This window comes from Protopterus annectens, chromosome 2.part0, assembly GCF_019279795.1.
Source record: "Protopterus annectens isolate FY-2018-M chromosome 2.part0, PAN1.0, whole genome shotgun sequence".
Taxonomy (NCBI): Eukaryota; Metazoa; Chordata; order Ceratodontiformes; family Protopteridae; genus Protopterus; species Protopterus annectens.
Window position 1 is genome coordinate 161,658,114 of NC_056728.1, and position 12,859 is coordinate 161,670,972.

Sequence of the window (12,859 nt, forward strand, 5' to 3'; positions counted from 1 at the left end):
GAGATTTTTGAGGGTTAGGTTCAGGGTTCTGGGAGAAATACCCTTAGATCACTGTATAGGAACTGAGTCAGTGGGAGTTAGGGCACTTATCAACACAAGCTTGCAGCAGCAGGGAAGTGAGCCACAGGCTAATGGTATGCAGGCATATTTAGTAGACCCGTATAGATACATAATAGAAGATCCACATTTGAATTTCATAGCATATGTATAGGACAATTAGATGTATGCCATATTATAATATAACAACAGAGAGTGTTGTATATATTGTTTTATTGTCAGGTTTTGAAGGTTTTTATGTATGATTGATGCCATGGATACTGTAACTGTCTCTGGTCTCTGAATGTATTTATGGCGTTAAGACAAAACATGCTAATAGTGCACTGTTTAAGCAGAGTAGCAGTTGTTGTAAAAGCTTAATGTATTTGTGGTTGTCCACGAATCACTAAATGTAAACATTCCATAGGCAGTTGACTACAATATCAGGTTAAAAATTAAAAAAAGGTGGCAGATTTTCTGCAGCCAGATAAACAACCTGGTTTAAATGAAACACTTAATGCCACTTTTTAAGTCGGTCCTTTGAAAAAATAAAATAAGAGTTTCATATGTATAAAACAAGAAAAATCACAAGGATCTGACTGCTAAAAGTGTAATTTTATTAAGCACTTTCATCCCCAGATATCGCGGGACTTCATCATAATGATAGCAAAATGCACAAGAAAGTTTAAATAAACAGCATCAGATCACATTTTCAATTACCAACATGAAGGAGACTGTGTCTATTCCTTGTTTGGTTGAATTAACGGTATGTAATAGATAAAGATGCATATAATTAATTAAGGTGATTTTAATAGGAGGATTAGTAGTGGGGTTAGAGGCAGAGGGAGCAGATGCAGAGTAGGTATGGGTGAAAGGCAAAAAAATAGAAAGGGGATGTATATGGGGAGGTTTGCAGAAGACTGAGACATCAGATCTGCAACAGCATTTAAAAGATAATGTTTTAAGAGGTGCAACATAGATAAATTGTAATAGTAGCACTGATATTAAGAGAGAGACTGCAGTAACTCGAGCAGGAAATAAAGAATAGAGGATAACAGAAGGATGTGAACATAAGGGGTCTACTTTTACTCACTGAATTTACACTTCTTTGAATCAGAAATTGCTGACTTCACTTCAGAGAAACACTATTCAACCAAAACCATGGACTATCAAACTACTTTCCCTGGGAAACATACCACTTGATACCAGGGAAAAAAGTCAATGGAAAGAAATTAAACCCTCCCAAGTGGGGGGCTTTCCCCCCCTTCCACATCCCCAGTAATTAAATATACCAGCTCCGAGTTCGCAATACACTGGAGCAAAGGGCAAGGTTCACCCTGGCGGCCAAGTGATGCGTTTCCCAGGGAAAGCAGTTCAGTAGTCCGTGGTTTTGGCTGAATGGGGATTCACTGAAGTGGAGTCGGCAATTTCCAATTTGAAGAAGTATAAATTTGATAAGGAGAAGTAGACCCGAATGTAAGACAGGAATTCAAAATGATGATGATAAGCATTAAGGGCAGGAAAGGGTGGGAAGCATGCCAGGCAGTCCAACAAAATAGTGAGGATAAACAAAATATAAAATGCAGGTAAAACAAGGAAGAAAGAGAAATGCTGATAAAGACCAAAAATACTTCCTCCTTGGGTCCTGATGATATACTTTGTTGCTTAATTAATGGTGTTAAGCATGCCTTTGCAGATATATTGATTAAACTGTTTAACCAGTCTCAGCTACTATTTTGCACCTCATAAATGGCACACTGCAGTTGTCATGCTACTTCAAAAGGGTGGCCTTACAACTGACCAAGTTCATTACAGACCTCTCAGTCTTACAAGTCTTATCTGCTAGCCATGGAATTTATAGTAACTGACCACATAACCTATGATATCAAGAACCTTTTTCAGCTTAACTCCAAAAGGTTGGCTTTGCAGAGGGTAGATCCTGGATGTTGAATCTACTAACCTCTTTTCAAAGGGTTACACAGGTTGTATTTGGTGAGCATGCAGTGCACATGATGCTTTTTGGCCTGACCAAGGCCTTTCACACCATTCTCCCTACTGGCATCACACAAAAGCTAAATGCTTTAAAAATCAGCCCATATGTGGTAAGATGGATATCAAATTGTACACATAATGCTAACTGGAGGTGCTTCATCAGAAAGTGTGAAATTGATCAGTGATGGCCCTTAAGGCAGTAGCGTAGGTAGGGCAGGGTTTGAGAAGCAACTGTCCTGGGTGCAAAGTGTTGAGGGGGCATGATCAGCCAATCCCAATTGTTCTTTAATCCAGTACTAGCCTTTAAAAGTTAGTTGCATTTGTGGTCAGATCTGAGCACTTTAGCACTCCTTGTGTGGTCTAAACTGTAGCAACTGCTTGCTACATTTTTAGCAAACAGTTTTCTACAGTTTAAACAGAAGATTTTAAAAATGAAATAAAATATGAGAATAGATGCACTCCATGCAGGCAGTCTCTAAACTGTAGCAACTTTTTGCTACATTTGTAGCTAGCAGTTTCCTACAGTTTAAAAACATTTTTTTAAACAAAAATGTAAGTGCTGAAGCACTCCATAAGGGCAGGTATAAACTGTAGCAACTGTTTGCTGCATTTGTTTTCTACAGTTTAAATGAAGAAATTGTTTTAACATGTTAAAGGAGGGTTGGAGCAGGGCACAAAAACAAGATCTAAATGGCTAGGTCAGGAGGGTTGTGTATCATCCATGTGGCCACCTGGCTTGTGTGCCAGTAGAAGGAATGTCCATCACCCATTTTCTTTTTTTTTTCTTGGGTGGGGCATAACTCTAACTGTAATGAGCCAATCACTTATGGCTTATTACACTGAAGTACTTTTTTTTTTTGTTTTGCTCGACACGAACAGCTGAGGGTTTGGTTACTGGTTCTTAGTACCAGCCCAATGCATTAGTTGAACCAGCTACACCTCTGCCTCAAGACTTGGTGCTGGCAACTCAGCTTTTTGGCCATTACTTCTGAGATCTTTAAGCAGACAGCCAAGACCTCTGGTGAACAAAATTTGCAAATGATTGCAAACTGGGGGGTTGTTCATTCGAGTGAATTTAACCCCCCCTCCCCCGAAGGAATTCTCCCTAATAAACTCTTTGAATCCAAGAAACTGATTCAAACTAAATGGTAAAAAGTATAGTATCATCATTTTTGGTAGACAACTCCCTCTCATCATACTGTATAGACAGCAGACCATTACAGAATAAAAATTTAGTCAGGGACCTAAAAAATTGGATTGATAATCACCTCTCTTCTGACCATCATGTGAAAATGGTTGTCAGGAAATCCTTTTATTTAGCACAGCTAATTTCTAAGGAAACATCTTCAAGCCCTAAAGAGGTAATAACTCTCTTTAATGCAACATTGCTTAGACAACTTATGGAGTGCAATGCCCCATCACATTAAATTATTAAAAAGAGCCAAAAAATTCCTAGTGACAAAGACCACATGTCTAAAATCTCTAAGCAATTAGGAGCGGGTGGAAGCTCTATAATTTTATTTAATATCTTTCAGTGGAGATTTTTGCCTCATTTACTGCACCATTAGAAACCTGCTTGTCTTGTCCCTCCAGTATTTCTGCAAGTCTAGTGATGTCACCAGTACTAGAAACAAGAACCTATATCTTCACCAACAGATAAATAAAACATGGTGGAGGACAGGATTATAACTCAGCACCTCCCAAACCACTGCAATAAATTCCCCTGCATGCTAACCAGTGCAATTCACTACATGCCTTTAATGATAACCTATATAACTGGAATGGTATTCACAAATGTACTCTGAGATTGATTAATAAGACTTTTCTAAATAAAGGAGGTATAGCTTAAAGAGGGTACTGGCAAACCATAAATGGTCAGATGCCTCCGTGGCCTTGGTATAGCTGCAAAATCTATGATGAATTCACTTTTCTGTGGCAAAATTAAAAGTGGTAAGAGGAAGTAAATTAAAGTATTAAACTTTGCTATAAAATTTAGTATGGAGTTAAAGCACAAAAAAAGTACTGTACTCCCCATACCTAATTTTCTTGCTGAATTAAATGTTACCAGCTAGTAGTGCTTAAATGATGGCAATGATGCTAGTTCTATAATGTCTCAAGTGAAAGTTGACTGAGCATGAAAACTGACTATACAAAGAGCTTACAGTGCAGAATTTAGAAAGCTATTTAGTTGGTTTTACTGGTTTTGGAATATTTTGTCCATGGTGGTGGTGCTGCGGTAGCATTGTCGCCTCACAGTAAGCCGCTGTCCGGTTCGATTCTCAGCTAGAGCGTCTTCTGTGTGGAGACATGCTTGAATGGGTGTACCTTCATTGAAGGTTGTGTGTCAGGCCTGGCAAGCCGGTACGTAAAAATCAACTGCCAATCATTAGCGGACCGGAGTTCCACTGTGGCGACCCCTAAATGGGAAAAGCCGAAAGACACAGACTTGTTTTGGAATATTTTCTATGAATGCTGTTCCACATTTATATATACAGCACACAGACTATAATACAAACAGTATTGCAAAATGGATTAGTCTTTTCAGCGATATCATTGTTTTATTGTGCTGTTTGGTTTTGGGTCATTACTGAAGAGTCTGCAGATCAAGTCACTAGAGCATTTAACAAATAAATAAATAAATGAAGAGTCTTCAGACCAATTCACTAGGCTAATTATAAACAATTAAAAACAATAAAAATGACATGGTTTTATGTATGTTAGAATGATGGCTGAACATCACCCAATGAAATACAATTTGACACTACAGATCCCCACCACAGTGAGACAAAAAGGAGAAAAGGTGGTCCAAAAAAAAGTTTCGAAGCAGGCAGCAGTTTGAGGACTGCAGTGTTAAATTCATTATTGTCTTCACAATAGATGAATTTTACAGTTAGGACATCAAACCATTTTACTTGTGATGGTGGATGCTGTTTTACACAGCAACAAAGCCTCAGCCTAGATTATATTTAGGACATTACTACAGGTATTAAATGTGAATTATTGGCAAAAGACATTTAGAGAAGATAGTTCAGCACTATACAAGAGCTCAAAAAGTAATTTAATAGTTATTTCAGATGAATTAAATTATAAACAAGCTGTCAGATCATATACACAGGGCCAATACTCTAGATTTATGGATCTAATAGGAGCAAGAACAAATTAGCACAAAACATGACACCACTAACAAAATGTTTGAAGAAGAAATTATTAGCAGCAAGCCAGTTAAAATTAAAAATGGCCTCAAAGTGCAAAATGCCATATTACATGGTGTGTATTCCAAAATGCAAAATTGTTGCTCTGACTGAAAGAATTAATTCACATAAACTGCTATGAAATACTTAATTACATATTGTATCACATTATTAACAATTATGCTTGAAAAGAGATAACAACAAAAAGGTGAAATGGTTTATGTAGTTTGGTATGGCTGCAGCAGCCCACAGAAGAAACTGCATTTAAATCATGACATTTAATATTTGTTACATGAACAATATGATTATGTTTGTTATTGTTACTGTCTTTTATGCCTGCATAGGTAATCAGATGCATAGTTTGCTGACTTTTGTTTGAACTGTGGAACACTTATTATTCATTTGCTATCGTCTGATTTATTAATTTCTATTTACAGGTATAATTGTTTGCTCCTTCCTGAACTGTATTTGATTTTGCATCTGATGAACTGTATTTGTTTTTTACTTAAACGCTAGGGTATTGGATGAAAAAGGCCAGTGAGGATCATTTTATCTATTCACGTTTGTATTAAGGAGACAATAGGCCTTCATAAAGTACACTCAGAATTCTACTTCCTTTCATCCCTCTCTTTTTCCTCTCACATTCTCAATGTGCCCTGTGACCTCTGGTGCTTCATTGGATTCCCACTCCACTGCTTATTCCACTAATTCATTCCTTATGACCATAGCAGCAAAGACCCATGGGGTGAATAATTCCTCCATTGTGATGTCTTTCCCTCTATCCACCACCTGTCTTTCCTATTAAGAACACCCCATTCACATTTCTCATTCATCATTTTGTGAACTCTGTCTCACTCATCACTCTATCTTCTATTACCATTAAGGTGTGATACTGTACTCTCTGGGCATATTCTTCCCCTTCCAATAAATGAAATGCAGCCTTCATTGGGCTGCCCCTCTTTATCAGTCTCATGCTGTGATCATTGGTTTTCCTCAAAAACTGCACACAGTATTCAATGTGTGGCCTGATGAGGGCCCAGCAGAATCAGAGCAATTCTTTTTTGTTTCTGGAGTCTACTGCTTGAAGGTAGATTTTGATATTGTGCTGCCTGCTACCAATGTCTTCTCATTCTACTCCAGGTGGGGTAATCCAGGTATGATTGATTCCCACACATCATTTTCCAAGCCAGTTGCCATCAGTTCCACTTCTGCCACCTGACGCTGTGAACTAGGTTTGCTGTGACTCACATACAGTACTTTGCCTTGCACTTTCAGCCCACTTGGTCAGACTTTCCAAATCCTTTCTTAGACAGCTCCCTTTTTCTCACTACTGCAAATAACAGTGTGCTGTCTGTGAAGAGGGTCATTCATCCTATTCTCTATTCTCTAAGATAGTTCTAAATAAAAACACTGACAGGTATTCTACCGTGAATGGCCACTGCAGTAGTGCCTCTCTCACCACAGTGCTCTATCTCATACAATTCAATAATGAAATTAGCAGTCATACAACTTTATTAATTCATTATCTCTGCTTGTTCTGAAACTTTCTTTCTGTACCTTTCCCCCACCAGTTTTCTTAACATGTGGCTGCGTGGCACTGAAAGAGAGGCTTGGTAAAGTTCAAGTACACCATGGCTGCTGAAATATCCTGTCAAGTTCATTTGTCACTCGGCCATAAAAGTGAATCAAGTTTGACTGACAGTGTTTTCTGATCATGAACACATGTTGGTTGTTTTCCTGGGGTCTGCTGTTTTCTAGGAAAGCAACCAGATTTTTCCTTGGTATTTTCTCTGCGACTTTTTCAGCCACTTCTATTAGTTTAAAAGAAGCTCTCTAGACTTTCCTTGTTCTTCCTCTCTATACTTAAATCTTTTTAAGTCTTCAGGCAATTCTGCAGTGATCAATGATCTACTGATAACCTCAGACAGGGGTATTTGACAATATACTGGCCAAGTTCCTGATGATACATAAAGGCAACCCACCTGGCATCTGTGCTTTAAGCTTTCATTTCCCACTGTGTCATAGAGAACAGAGAATACAAGTAACAAACAGTAAGTGGGTGATTGTTCTAAACTACAGGTAAAATAATATCAGAGTAAACAGTGAAAAGCATTTAAAATAACAAAGAAAGCCAGTACACATACAAACATTTGCAGTCGTACAGAATTCTATCTCTAGCTATGCAAGCAGTGAGCAATGCAGTTAATCATAAAAGAAAATGCAAAAAAGGTTCAGTGCAAGTTTAAAAACTTAGATTTTTCAACTGCTGCTTGTGGATGTAAATCTTCATCTGCAGTCAATATGAGGAGATCTCCCATTGCACTCTGTATGTAGCACACTCCCTTTGTTTTTCCTCTTAAATGCTGAAGCAAATTATTGTTCTGAACTCCATGATTTACCCATAATCTTTTCTAAGCCTGGTCGAGTGCCTACCTCTCCCTTCCTTCTTTCTTCTACATTGCTACTGACACCTTCTTCCCCTCTTGTCTCCTTTAGTTAATGCTTTTTTGTTTGTTTCTTTTTTTTGCTTATGCTGCTTGCCTTACCAGAATGGAAGCTGTCTGGGAAAGGCCATAATATATTAGGTAGCCACCACAGGTGGTTCAGCCACCTTTTAATTTCTATGAAGCCCTCTCCACCTGCCCAGATCACAAATGAAGGTGACATTCAATGTTCTGACCACATAGGTTGTCTTCACTTCCACAAGGGACACTGCCTGCAAGCATTTGTTTGGGTAGTGCTTTTCCCTTTCTTCATCAGAGAAATTACACTTGCCCTATGTAGTCCCCAAGTTATGGCACTGAGTCTTTCTCCACAGGAAAGATGACTATCCATACTCCTTCAGGACTCCTCCTCCTTCCAGTCTGGCTCCTTCAGTGCCAAGGCTGCCAATCAAACCCTGGTCTTCTGGGTCATAGTCAAGATTCCATTCCTCTACACCACAAAGGCAGGCAGTCTGAATCTTTATTGCCCTTACCTTCCTGGTGCTTTTCTGCTGGTTTCCACTTCATTCACCCTCATTATTGCCTATTTCATGTCCTATTTTTTCCATAATTATAAGCTTCGCCTTTCATTTTTATCACATTCACCATTTCTTCTTTTGTGTATTTTCACATTTTCCTCAAATCCCTAGAACTGAGATGCCATTGCCATGTTCTATTCAGATTTGTTTACCTTGTGAAAAAGTATATTACTTCTGGCAGAGCCAGATCATGGTCAAATGGGACCCTAGGCAGCGTAGTAGATCAGGACCCTCCCCACAGCAGCACCCCCCCCCCCCCGCAGCACCCACAGCCATTCCAGTGTCCCATTACTTGGCTATTTCTCCCCATTTACCATGAACACTGGTCAGACATGTCAGTCTACAATGATTAGGGATATCTAAAACATATTTAAAACTTATATTACATTTTATAGCACAGACATTGATAGCCATTTGCTAAACAAAACAATATAGTCTGACAATGAAAACTGACTTAGTCTGAACAGTAAGCTTCTCTGCCCTTGAAAATCACTTTCTTTAAAACAGCTGTTCAAAGAAAATGCATCTGGTCAATGGCCAATTAAGTTTAACTTTGGGTTGTTTTTAAACTATAGGTTCCTTGCACACATTTTTTGCACCATGCATACATGCATGAGTTCTTTAATGCACCATCCTGATTGTATTAAATTACATTCCTTGTATAATACAGTACCACTTGTTGAAGTGTGTTTTGAATTTGTATGCTTGAACATTTTTCCAGTAAGCAATAAAACAAAATGTATGAGCCAATAATGACAAAGCACCCATTACAGAACATTTCAACCACAAAAGCTCATTCAAACTTCTGTCATTACAATCCACCAATATCAGTCAATATGCACAGTCTCTGCAGAAGTAAAAGTCATCTGAATAATTCCACACTAAAAAGATCTGTACCTAATGAAGAGGTTGCTGCTGGCAAACAGTTTTACATGTCAGTGTTTAATGAACAAATTCTGTGTCTGCTACACTTGAAGAATAAACTTCCCATGTTATATTAAAAAATGTCAAACTGCTAATACTGCAATCAGGAATGTCTGTCAAACTGGCAACAGCTTCATTGCTGCTATGCATTTTATCTGCTGAAGGACACTTAGAAGTACAGCACCCCATCTCCCTTTAAAAGAGGCACTGCAATATCAGCACTCCATCTACAAGGTGTGAGAGTAGAACCCATAGCCTTCTGCAGCAGGAAACTTCTCTTCCCTACCTGTTGTGCTACTAACAGTGCTTTTAAAATTTACAGCATAGACACTGATGATTGCCATTTGCTAAACAAAGTTACACACTGAAAACAGGCTCAGCATGAGTAACAGTAAACGTATCTTCCCTTAAAGCTCAACATTACTTGAAAATGCACAAAAACCTGACAGTCTTTGAAAATGCATTGAAACTCAGCAGTGCTTGAAATTCACTTGCTGATGACAGTTTGGCAGTTGGTGTGGAGGATTCAGACTCTAGAGTTCTGTATTCAAGGAACAGGGTTTGAGCCTGACTGTGTTAATCAACCTGATATCCACAACTGGGGCATTGCACATACACACCTGTACTTTTGTTTATTTCATGAAAGACCCATTCTCCTCATTCAAACAGAATAGTAACAGCAATACAAATCCATGTTCATCTTAAAAATCCATACTGGCATTTAAATGTGTGTTTTTTTGTACTATTCTATGACACACAGAGTGCATTCCTAAAAGAGAAATGTAAGTTTTGTGGCTGCATCCCCCCCAACAATTGGGCTTCCACAAGCCAGTGATCCCTAGGCAGCTACCTAGGTCACCTAGTGCTGGATCCAGCTCTGGTCTCTGATCCTTTCCAATAGAAGACTGCTGAACTCATGATAGTCCAAGACTTCATTCAACTCAAACTTCTTTGAGGGGGACCATGAATCTCTAGATCTACTCCTGATGAATTTTGATTCGCATGACTAAAACCCTTTTTTTCATATGCACTCCATTTATTTTCTCCTCCAGCTTTCACCTTCCTCTTAAGTGTCTCTGATTTCTAATCATATTTTTGCTTTAACCATAATAACATTTTTGATTTTCTGGTAAATTGCTGAGGATTACAGTCATTCAATAATGTCAGATATCAAAGTTTCATACATCTTATTATTCAAAACTTGCATGTCATTGCAAAACATTTAGTTCTATTAGCTTTTTAGAATAGAGTAATATTTAAAAATTGGCCTTGGTTATGCTTTTTTATTATTGTCCCAACAACATAGAAGGCAAAGCCTCAATGATTATTTTTACTAATTTATTCATAGTAATAATATTCTGTATCATGGGAAACTGGCTAAACAAATGTAGTATGACTTGAGAAGATTTTACAAAAACAAGATCATATTATAAGAACGTATGCAATCTACTGTATAAATGTAAATCAGTATCTGAAGAGTAAAATCATTGTTGGTATATAATTTCTTAAAACACTACATGAATTTATTTCTCTGTTCTTGTCTAAAGCTTGCAATTCATATACCATGGCATATTGAATGAAGGTCACACTGTTTCATGTACTTTGTTACAAATGTCTCGTACTGTTAATTATCTGGGCTCCATTTAGCATATCCTGAATAACTGAACTCTCTATTCCTGAATTGCACTAGTATATTATTTCTTGGTTACCTGTAAATTGGTTACTAAATTATGTTTTTGGTCCTTTTCTCAGATGTACATCTAAGAAGTTTCAGTCGTAAAATATTGTTAAAAAATTTCTCATTTTTTTTCTTTGTGGTTACTTCTTTATTATCTATAGTTCAGTGAAAAGGAGAGAGAGACAGAGAGAGAGAGAGAGAGAGAAGTTACTCTTTCTCTTGTTTTTCAGATGTAGCAAGTCTCCTGAAGGCAAGCAGTGAACCTAATTGGCCATTTAATTGTGTTGAATTGTTTTACACTACAGAATGCACTGCACATAGTCACAGTAACAATAACTTAAAAGATACATTCATTCTTTTAAAACTAAAACAGAGAAGGAGCTTGTTAGACATGAGTGTGTCTATAGTTTGCATGCTGTAATTAAGTTGTATACCTAATGTAATCATATAATCTAGACTTTAGTTCTGCTATAGGAAGTAATTCTGAGAAAGCAGATATAGAGGATGTTAAATTCTACAGCCCACTTACTCAAAGTATGCCTGACCTTACAGAGTGCGGCATGATATCAAATTCCAAGGCCCACTTTCTCAAAATATGCCAGAACTTACTGGATATTGACTCATAAATAACAGTGGGGTAGATTCTGTTAAAAGCTTCATCTTAAAAAGTTTTTATTTTTTTTTTTTATTTTTTTATGATTGCACTTGCCAACCACCCCATCAGACATGCCAGTTGTGTGACATGCTACTCTCCCTGCATCAGTCATGTGCATTTGTGCCCCTGTAACCCCATCAGACATGTCTGCTTGCAGTCCTGAACTACATATTCACCACAGAGGGTGAAACAGTTTGGGAGAGGCCATCACGCAGGCATCCTGATCACAGGTCACTGCTCTTGTTGGCATCATGGGCATTAAGGTATGTTTATTTAGGCCTACTCCCTACCTTGGGAAGGGGAACAGATGACCATTACCACCCCAGGGACTACAATGCCTTCCCCAATAAGGGTCCAAGCTCCCATGCACATAAAGTCAGAAGTACTTCTGAACCATCTTGTTAGACCAACACCTACCCCATGATGACCTCTTGCATCATTGACCATCCTCCAGCAGATTATGAAAGTAGATGATCCCCAACCACCTTCCTTCCTCACAGGATGGGCACTCTCTCCCTCCCCCCCTCCCCTGTCAGCTTGGGTCTATATCAGAAGATCGAAGTTTCAAAGCTTCAAATCTGATATAGTCGACACCATAGGATTGAAGTCTTGAAACTTCAAATCTTTTAACAGAGATCTCCGTACAGTGCGGAAAGGGAAGATTTCCCTTTTCTGCACTGCAGTGCGATCTCGGAGTTGTCATATTTAAGTAGTGGGGGTGTGGGGGTGCAGGGGGGCTTACCCCCCCTGCTTAGAGCATTTAAATGGTTTGTTTTTGTAGGTTGTTGTGTTTTATTACATTTTCAATGTTTCAAGACTTTGATTATATGGTGTTGACAATATCAGATTCAAAGTTTTGAAACTTCGATAATGTAATATAGACCCTACCAGCTTTGTTATATGCTGAAGCCATAATGTACCTTGGATCAGCTGTGGTGCATACAGCTCGTTATCCCTCTATTCCAACACAGCTGCTTCCATGTCAAAAATCTGATTATGTGAAGGTAGCTACAAACCAGTTCAGAATCATACCAACTACTTGTATCTTTCGGCTTTTCCCAGTTAGGGGTCGCTACAGTGGAACTCCGGTCCGCTGATTGGTAGTGGATTTTTACGTACTGGGTTACCAGCCATGACACACAACCTTCAACGAAGGCACACCCCATTCACATATGCCTCCACAAAGAAGACGCTCTAGCTGAGAATCGAATGGGACAATGTCTTGCTATGAGGCGACAACGCTACCGGAGCACTACTAATGCGTGCAAAACTCCCACCTTCATCTAGTTATTTCTCCCTAAAGCAGGTAGGAGTAAAGGCAATGAGAAAGGAATAAATAAAACACCTCAGGTTCATATTCA